Raw genomic sequence first — 10,687 nt, forward strand, 5'->3', positions numbered from 1 at the left:
TCATTCTGAACTCTAGATCAGTCATATTACCAATGTTCATATTGATTAGGTCCCCAGCCTTCAGTACTGCCTCTTGTTCTTTTTTTTTGTGGTGAGTTTTTCTGCCTTGTCATTTTGTCCAGGTAGGATTTGCTTTCTCCTCTGGAATTCTGCTGTTCTCCTTGGTAAGTGAAGTTGGTCTTGGCTGGGTTTCTTGTTCATCTTCTTGGGGAGGAGCCTGTTGTAGTGATTCTCACGTGTCTTTACTGGAGGTGGAATTGCCCCGCCCTTATCAGGGGCCAGGCTAAGTAATCTGCTCGGGTTTGCTTTTGGGAGCTTTTGTTTCCTGAACGCTTCCCGTAGAGTTTCGGAGGACAGGAATGATAATGGTGGCCTCCCAATCTCTGGCCCAGAGGAGCCGGGAGCTAGGGGTCTTGCTCCTCAGTGTGCCCTCAGAGAAAAGCGCCCAATCGCTCCTGTCTCCCTGGCCTCTGGTCGCACTTGGAGAAAGGTGTTCAGTCGCTTCCATCTCCCTGGCCTCCAGCCGCACAGTTGGAGAAAAGGGCTCAGTCACTCCATCTCCCTGGCCTTTGGCTGTGCTCTGAGCTTACTCAGCCTATGCCCGGTTCAAGGTAACCCCTAGCTGAGAGCTCACTCCTTGGCTTTGTTGCCAAGTTAAACTTTGAAAGTTTAACAAAGTATTAGCTGGCTTCCGCACTCTAATACCTGCGAGCTCTGCGACACTCAGACAGCCCTGATCGTTCTGTGATCCCGCCAGACCTGGGGCCATGCTGACCCCACATGGGCTTTACCTGGGTTTAGCATCTGGGGCGATGTCCCTCAGTGGAGCTGACTTTTAAGAGTCCTGATTTTGTGCTTGTTGTTCCATCGCTTGCCAGGAGCCAGCCCCGTCTATCTTCCCGCCACTTTGGAGTCACTTCTCTGCCGGTCCTACCTTTTAGAAAGTGGTCGATTTTCTGTTTCTAGAATTGTTGCTCTTCTTCTCCTTGATCTCCTGTTGGATTTGTAAGTGTTTGCAATGGTTTGATAAGCTATCTAGCTGATTTTCTGCTACCTGATGTCATCTTAACCTGCTACTTCTCTGCCATCTTAACTCCTCCTTCAAATTATTATTTTTAAAAAAGCAAATCAAGGGGCACCTGAGTGGTTCAGTTGGTGTAAGTGTTGGACTCTGACTTTGGCTCAAGTCATGATCTCAGGGTCAAGATACAGCTCTATATCAGGCTCCATGCTTAGTGGGGAGTCTGCTTGAGATTCTCTCTCTTCCTCTTTCTCTGTTCCTCCCACCCTGATCTCTCTCTCTTTCTCTTTCAATAAATCATTCTTTAAAAAGCAAATCATATATATTAAAATAAATGTAATGAGATTATGTAAAATTTTCACTCGTGTCAAAAAAGGCATCTCATAACTACAAGATAAAGAAGTGAGAACTAAAAAGTTTTAAAATACTTTTATTATAGATGAAAGTGAGTTTAACAAGTACACTTTGAAAGTTTAACAAAGTATTAGACTATTTTAATAATGTCAGATGAGCAAGTTCTTTGTTTTCTAAAGACCACATGTGGGAAGTTTGAATTCAGCTCTGGATTCAAATTCAACTGCTTTCAGAAAAAAGGGACTAGGATTTTAAAATAATCAAAACTAATTCATGAAATGTCATGTCAAAAATGGGTAGTAGACATGAATTGACACTTCTCCAAAGAAGACATACAAATGGCTAACAGACCCATGAAAAAATGTTCATCATCATTAGCCATCAGGGAGATTAAAAAAAAACCACATTGAGATACCACCTTACACCAGTTAGAATGGCCAAAATCAACAAGACAGTAAACAACAAGTGTTAGATAGGATGTGGAGAAAGGGGAAACCTCTTACACTGTTGGTGGGAATACAAGTTGGTGCAGCTACTTTGGAAAACAGTGTGGAGCTTCCATAAGAAATTAAAAATATAGCTATCCTATGACCCTGCATTTCACTACTGGGTATTTTTTTTCCAAAGATACAGATGTAGTGAAAGAGGGGACATATGTACCCCAATGTTCATAGCAGCAATGGCCACAATTGCCAAACTGTGGAAAGAACCAAGATGCCCTTCAATAGACAAATGGATGGGACTGGAAGAGATTATGTTGAGTGAAAAAAGCCAAGCAGAGAGAGTCAGTAATCATATGGTTTCACTTACTTGTGGAGCAAAAGGAATAACATGGAGGACATTGGGAGATGGAGAGAAAAAGTGAGTTGGGGAAAATTGGACAGAGAGACAAACCATGAGAGACTGTGGACTCTGAGAGACAAACTGAGGGTTTTGGAAAGAGAGTGGGAGGTGGGTGAGCCTGGTGATGGGTATTGCGGAGGACACGTATTGCATGGAGTACTGGGTCTGGTGCATAAACAATGAATTTCAGAACACTGAAAAAAATTAAATTAAATTAAATTTAAAAATAAAGACTAATCATGAAAGACTAGCTGTGAAAGTGTTAGTGTTCTTATGCTTTGTGATTTCAAAGAATTCAGTATGTATTAACATATAGAAACTATGGAGAGAAATAATTTGATTCAGTGATGCAAAAACCTCCTGAGAGGATTGTCCACCATCGATGTCTGAGCATAAGTTTTTTAACCTTTTGATACAAATTCAAACCTCAGGCAGATGAAAGAGTGAAAGTCTCTAAAATGATATCTATTCCCAAGTCTGGAAACAAGCAGGGACGATATGGTAAATGCAGTGTTTTCTCAATCAAATAAATTCATTGAAAGATATATTGATGCTATACAAAGTTTGAACCACCAACATTTCAACAAGCAGTTGCGAGCCTTCAATGCTCCAAATTTTTGCAAAGATTTTTCTTCTCAAAGGGCAGTGGTAGAAAAATGGGGGAAAACTTTGTGCTAATTAAGATGTATATGTTTAAGGGTTGAGTTTTTATGGTTGATGCAAAAACAGCACTCCTTGTTCCCAACTCTTCTTAGCCCAATTCTCAAAATTCAAATTAAGGAGAAATTTAAAATTTGTGTGTACATGACATATGCAGGTATATGATTAAAGAGCAATATTTGTGGAAATAATATAGAAATACCTGCTTCTGTAACTCTATTTTCCACATACTACACCTGTTTGTTTCTAGATTGTGGAGATTTATAGCTCAAAGGGTCTTGGAAATCACTTAATCCAATCACTATGTTGAACCTATAAGGTAACTGAGGCTCAGAAAGATTAAGCAACTTGCTCAAAGTGACATAGTTCCTGAAGGAGATGATTCTATACCTCAGTACCCCGACTCTCAGCCCATAGTTCTTTACCTTCGATCAGGTGCTGAAATTTCTGTGCCTTTATTCTCTCTCTTCATTTTGGCTTCCTGATAAAGTGCTATGCTTGTGTTAAAGCCTTTTCCAGTACATACCTGTTGCAGACACTTTGAATAAGCTACAGTCTTTGACACTTTCCTGGGTTTTTTTCTAGGTACTAGAGTGCTGTGCCTGTCTAGCCTTGTTGAATTTTGACTGCTTTGCAAAAATCATTCAACTTCCTTTGTTCAAGGGAACATATTATTTAAAGCAATTCTTGGATTTTTGTTTTGTTTTATTTGAGAATATTGTATAGAAGAGAGGATACCTGCATAGGTCAAGGTTCTGGTTTGCCAACCCTTATTTCCCTTCTGCCTGATTTCTTAGGCTTAAGCAACAAGGAATTGATTTCAGAACACTAATTAGCTCAGAACACAAGATGAAGGTGAACTTTTTTGAAAATCACAAGTATTATGGTCACTAATCCAATTTATGATAACATTCCATTCAACTGAAAAATTTGGAAACCCTATTATCAATAGAATTATATCAGAACAAAAGATGAAATTTCTGATGTATAATTGAAATCTAGTATGTTCCACAAAGTCTAGACTCGAGTGAACATAAATGCTTGGACATAGACAAGCAGGTAAAACCTAATCCATCTGAAATTTGGCCAGATATATTTTCTGCTAGTAGAAAGAAATAAGTGGCAACAGTTGGTGAGGAAAATTCACTTCTGAATAAAGAATTTGTTTAACATCCATACACAAGACTTGGCCTCAATTCATTACAAATATATGTCATCTCACAGAACAAGGGTTTTCTAATGGAAATAGATGAATAATGATCCAGAAAGATAGATGAAAGAGCATTTGTATACATACTGAATATGTCGGTTAATTAAACAATGTGTTTCTATGATGTGAAGTCATTAGTGGAGTCTTGGGGTGGATGGGCAATTGCTGGTTTGAATAGTAGCGGAAACCTTATGGAAGGTAAAGTTTTCTCCCTTCCTGTTATTTGTGAGAGACTTGGATTTAAAGGAAACTTTGAATGAATATTCTGGAGTGGAAAGATATTCCAAATCTAATAGAGAAACAGACATTGGCTCAGAAATACAGCAGAATATGCATTTATTAGTCAGCTTTATTGCTGTAACAAACAATCTCAACAATTCACAAACATTTTTTTTTTCCTGCTCTCATTACATTGGGGCTACAGGTGAGGTGAGATAAGTCAGCTTAGCTTGGCTTAGCTTCATGCATATTTTGATTCTGGAACCCAGGTTATTGGAGTAGCTACCACTAGGACATGTTACTCTCATGGACAAAAGTTGTAGAATAGGTGAACAGAAGCATGTGATGTCATTAAAGCCTCTGTTCAGTACTCACACACTGACCTCTCTACCCACTTCCTATTGGACCAGATCAAGTTACATGGTCAAACCCAAAGTCAATGGGTGAGGATGCCATTCCACCTACTGCAAGGCTTTGCAAAAGTCATAGATTTATCACAGTGAGGGAGAGAATAGTTGGGAACAATAATTTGATCTACCACAATGTATCAATAATAGTTTTTAAAGACTTCATAAGACAGGAGGGAACAGAAGTAAAGTTTAGGTGATCCAGGGACTTTTCAAAAATAATCTGTAAATACGGAAGTTTGTTCTGATTTAGAAAATAATCTCAAGCAAGGTCAAACGATAGACTCATAACTGGAAGCAGGCAATTTGTCTTGGATACTGCAAGTCTTTTTGTTCTACATCCTTTCCTCATTTCATCTTAAAACTTGCAATCACTTTATGAGCTCCCAACTCAAAGTCTCACCTAGAACCAGGACCTCTTATTCACCATAGTCTTCAAGCAGCATTTTGATGTTTTCTCTAAATGACATAGTCACATAAACAATACTGAATATTTAATTTTAACCCTTTCTTGAGCAATTCTTTTCAATTTTTAATGTAGTGGAAGCCTCAAAAACCAAAGGACCTGTCCCAACTTCTGAAAGTCTCAGTCTAGGAATATATTTGGTAAGGTACATCTAGTAGAATAGTCCTTCCTTCCGTGAAATTTTACAGAGATGCCTAATGGATAGAAATAATACATTCTGATTTAGGCAGCCCAAGAGGAAGTCCAGAGTTACCTCCACCTTCAATTCTATTCTTCCCAACTACATTCGAGGGTCTGCTGAGGAAGCCTACCACTTTTTGAAGCATTATAGTAACACCACTGGTATAAGTGTCTGATAAGGCTTAATGAGTTACATCTTTTAGAACTCTTAAACAACCCCCAGTTTGGTCAGGCAAGGGCACAGAGTGTGAACTCTGGAATACATGGCTCATTTGGTAGATCAAAGATGTGTTGGGGAGCACGTGGCATTTCTGCTATCCCAGAAATCATGCCTCATAGGAGACTACTACTCATAAGGTAAACTGTAATGGAAAGTGCCAGGAGAGATAATGGAGAAATCTTCTCTGAAGTAAGAAAGATAAATATCTGTCTTTGATATAAGGGAAGAGGGCAAAGAGGAAGGGGAGGTGGAGGAAACCACTGTAGGCTTTGATCATTTTGGAGCAAAAACAGAGGGTCTGATATTGCCTGCCCATAAATAGCTATTGAGCTCTTAGCTTTCTCCATACCTCCATGGGGGTATCTCTGTGATCCTCTGTGAGCTAGACCTGTCATTTCAGTTCAACAGCTCAGCAGTTCCTCATATACAAATAATGGTGAGGAATTTATATACAGAAAAGAGCATTCCAGCTAGCGTATTTCATTTAAAATATAAGCCTGCCTTTTATAAATAGCACACAAATAAAAGGAGAAATAAATATAAAATTCTTGTGGTGCCTGGGTGGCTCAGTGGGTTAAAGGCTCTGCCTTTGGCTCAGGTCATGATCTCAGGGTCCTGGGATCGAGTCCCATATCGGGCTCTCTGCTCAGCAGGGAGCCTGCTTCCCTTCCTCTCTCTGCCTGCCTCTCTGCCTACTTGTGATCTCTCTCTGTCTGTTAAATAAATAAATAAAATCTTAAAAATAAATAAATAAATACTTCTTAGTACCAGTTAGGTCCCCCATGAGGTCTGCTACCAAACAATTTATTTATTCAGCCATTTATTTTTCATTCTATCTTAAGAATGGCTAGATTCAATAACTACAATGTATTGAGCACTATAATGAAGATGATGTTTGCTAATAATTATCAAGCACTTACTATGTGCTTAGTACTTCACCTAGATTATCTCACTTAATCTTCACAATAACCTTGAGAGATAGGGATTATTATTCTCCATCTCCTACAAATAGAGAAACAGGCTACGAGAAGTTAAAAGATGTCTCCATGACCTATTACCACCAAGTGATGCAGTTTAGATTTGAATCATACTACCCCTTGTAAACCTCACTACAATGCTGTGAGATAAGAATTATTATTATTTTATAGACAGGGCAGCTGAGGTTAAGCAATTTAACCAATTTTGTGCTAGTAAGTAGCAGAGAAGAGAAACGAATCCGGAATGACCTAACTTCAAAAGCCATGTTCCACGTTACTTAATGGCATAAGTGAAAAGTTTTACAAGGTGGAAGAACAATCACCAGCTTAGATTTACATCCCTGCTCTGCCACATGTTAGCTGCATAATGTTTAGCATCAATTTCCTTACCCGTGAATTGAAGACAATGATATGCATATCATACTTAAGGTGGTTGTTAACAATTTAAATGAAGACATAAATCCTTGCTACAAAGCTCTTTAAGTTGTTCTCTCTTATTTTTTTTTTTAAAGATTTTATTTATTTGACAGAGAGAGATTACAAGTAGGCAGAGAGGCAGGCAGAGAGAGAGAGGAGGAAGCAGGCTCCCTGCTGAGCAGAGAGCCCAATGCGGGACTCGATCCCAGGACCCTGAGATCATGACCTGAGCCGAAGGCAGCGGCTTAACCCACTGAGCCACCCAGGCACCCCAGTTGATCTCTCTTCTTAACATTATTGTTCGCCCACTATCTCCTACCACATATGTTAATTTTACATTCGTAAGATTCAACCAAGCAGATGTACTTGACATCTCTGCATATAACTTACTTACTTCTCTATGCCCTTCTCCAAAGCATGCAATAGTAATTTGGAGAGTTCTGATTTTTAGAAGGTCTGTATATTTATTTCTTCCAATTTTCAAAAATATATGTGGGTACATATTATTTTCAGCACTAACAATGTTACTACATAGGAAATTTTATCTAATGTAGCATTAGAATGAAACATCCATAGAAGAAATCCTGCAACCAATTAAATAAAGACCATTTAAACGTTTTCCTAGATAGTGTTGTATTCACTCTGACACAAATGTCAAGTTATGCCAAGTTGTGCAGACACAAATTACCTTAACGTTTATCTCAAATAAAACTATTTTACTTTTAGAAGTCTCCGCCTGAAATAACGGAAAATAAGTACACATGCACTTAATTATAGGTTCAAATAAAACCCTAAAATTCTTCTTGGAGCTCATAAACAAGAATGATGAGCAGTTCATGAGTCATTGTAGAGATTATTTTGGTTGGACCAGGACCATGTAATTAATTTTAAAGTTAAGTGGCTCTTGGACATAAAAGATATGAGGAATAATTATTAACTATGGATTTAGTATCATCTCTTATTACCCATGTACAGGGCTTTAATTCCCAGTATTAAGGATTAGCATTCTTCGTTCAAGAATGATATTCAACAAACACATTGGGTTATCTTTGACTCAGTAAATGACAGACATGTATGTGAGGCTTAATGAATAAAAGGAAATGCTCATTAATCTCGAGTACCTATTATGTGCAAGAATTGTGCTAGATTCTAGGGATACCAAATCAAATAAGGCATTAAATTGCCCCAAGAAATTTACAGTCAAACCAGGGATACAAACAAATAAATTGATTACTATAATCTGCAAGGTTTTCAGAGATCCAGGCACAATGGGCACCTAAACGCATATGCTACAGCCACCATGTGGTCAAAATATAAAATAAAGTTTATTGGTGACAAACTTGCTAGCAGAGAGACAGTAGAACCATAAAATCCTCTGGGTTCTCATTTTGTCACAGAGTGGTGTACCTAAGCCAGCCACAGCAAGACTGTGCCCCTGAACACTCCTCATATTCATAAAGGAAGGTCAGGCTTTCTCGGTGACAACATAAGAATGGAATATTCTATATGAAAATGGCCTTGTTATCAAGGAAGAGCCTTGGTTCCTGGATCAGGCTGTTCTTCAAGTGAGTTATCAGACTTGCTAAGCCAACAATCTGGTGTATCAAGGACCATCTGAATGTGCTTCCTCTTACTCTGGAAGCCCAGAGGATGGCATGAATATCCAGAGAAGGTTTCTGAGAGGAAGACATTAGAATTGTATTTTGAAGAGGTTTGCAAGATGAATGAAAGGAAGATCATTTTGGTAAAGAGAAGAGCAAGTAAGAATGAATAGCATAAAAGACGTAACATAGTCAGCACACTCCTGGAACTGCAAATGGTCCAGCATAATTAGGTAAGAGCTAGAAGCAGATGAGTCCATAAAACAAGTGGATACCAGCTCAGTGCATTATGCAGTTTCTAATAGGTCAAAACAATGAGGAATTCATCAGCATATGTTCTTTCTATTTAGCCTCATTTGCTGATGTTGGGGAAAAGGGATTGCCAAATAACTAAGAAAACAAATATGACAAATTCTATGTCTTAAGTTTAAAAAGCCACTGGTTTAGGTGTTCACCAGAAATATTCCGATGATATGTACAGACAGGATATTCTTGCTCCTTGTCTAGATAAAAATGGTTTTCTGGGAGAGGAGAGACATCAAGTAGAGAGAAGAAATCTTCAAACCCCAAGAAGCTACCAGGAGTCTCCAGAGACAGAAGCTAAATAGATGCAAAACAAAACCCAGAGACTTCTCTATCTTTGTGCAGTGACCCTTGAATCTCTTGATTCCATTTAGTGAGATCTGATGATCAACAATATCCTATCGTCTATTGACTATCCAACAGGATAAGGTACTCTTGTGCCCTAAGACTGTACTTAGCTCTTCAAACCGCTCATAGCTTGAAGACAACTCTATTTTTAAGAGCCTAAGATACCTCAATTTCCTAGGGACCCTGGACCTCCAGAGAGGTAGGAATGGTATGAGAAGGAGAGTGTGGTAGAATACCAAGTATAGGGAGCTTGTAAGAGGCTGTGGGGAGCTGGTGAAACTAATATATTCATTTTCCAGAATGTAATATCCACAGTAAGAAGGGTTTAGACAACTATGAGGAGGACCAATCATGGTGAAAACGAGTGAAGTCTCTTGAAGTCCTTTGCTAGTTGTAAAAATCAGCGTTGCAAATTCCTCTTTTTATTTACTTGTTAAGAATACCAAATTAAAAAAAAAATCTTTAGAAATCTACATAAACTTTTTTAGCACATAAATGTTTTTAGCATATGTGCTGCTGAAGTGAGCACTATATAAATGTTTTTAAGAAAAAGGATTATTAATGTTAATTTCTTTTGCTATAGTTTTTACTATTATGTAGTATGAATATCATTAAAGGAAACTCTAAATGCCAAACTATGGTATTTCAACCGGTGTTCAGTGCATTGATCTTAGTCTTATGGATAAATTGTTTTTCTTTACTGATTATCAGAATACTAAAAATACTTTAAAATGAAGGAATTCCAAATTTCAGGAAAAAAAAAAAACAGACAGGAGAAAATCATATGTCATCCTAGCACCGCAAGAGAACCAGTGTTCACATTGTTAACCTCAGGCTTTTATTCTTTCCAGTCTTTTTGTCCTGTCATCTTTCTTTCATGTAGTTGACATCATACTGTTGGTAAAATTTTTCTTATTCTTTTTCTTATGCTTTTATCAAAAGCATTTTCACATGTTCTTGAAACTAAGAAAGTGTTCATTTTCTGAACTTGTTTTACTAGTGGTTTAATCATATACTTGTCTTGACATATTTCCAGACAGAGAGCAGAAACAAGGTGAAATTACTAGGAATGAGGACAGCCCCTGAAGATCTAACAGTGACTGGGAGGAAGAAAGGACGAACGGAGTATATGGAGGTAGTACTGGGATGTCTGTCTGCCTCATTGTCCGCTAGAGGGGAATCTGTTTCAAATAAACCTCTGGTACCAGGTATGTTTGAGCATCTTAAAGAACAGAGCAAAAGAAGTTCATCAAGCTTACAGAACAGATTTATTAACCGTTAGAACCTGCTTTGTTAATGAATTTTTCCTAATAAATATTATATGTGTTGGAAAGTTTCATTTGACACTGGCTTCTATTACAAACCAGGAAGGTTTTGTGGGAGTAACCCTTACCTTCTCAAATTTTATTGGCAGACACTCTTTTCTACCAAGACGAATACAAGAAAACTGAATTGTCTGGG

Source organism: Mustela nivalis (assembly GCF_964662115.1).
Source record: "Mustela nivalis genome assembly, chromosome: 3".
In the NCBI taxonomy this organism is placed as follows: domain Eukaryota; kingdom Metazoa; phylum Chordata; class Mammalia; order Carnivora; family Mustelidae; genus Mustela; species Mustela nivalis.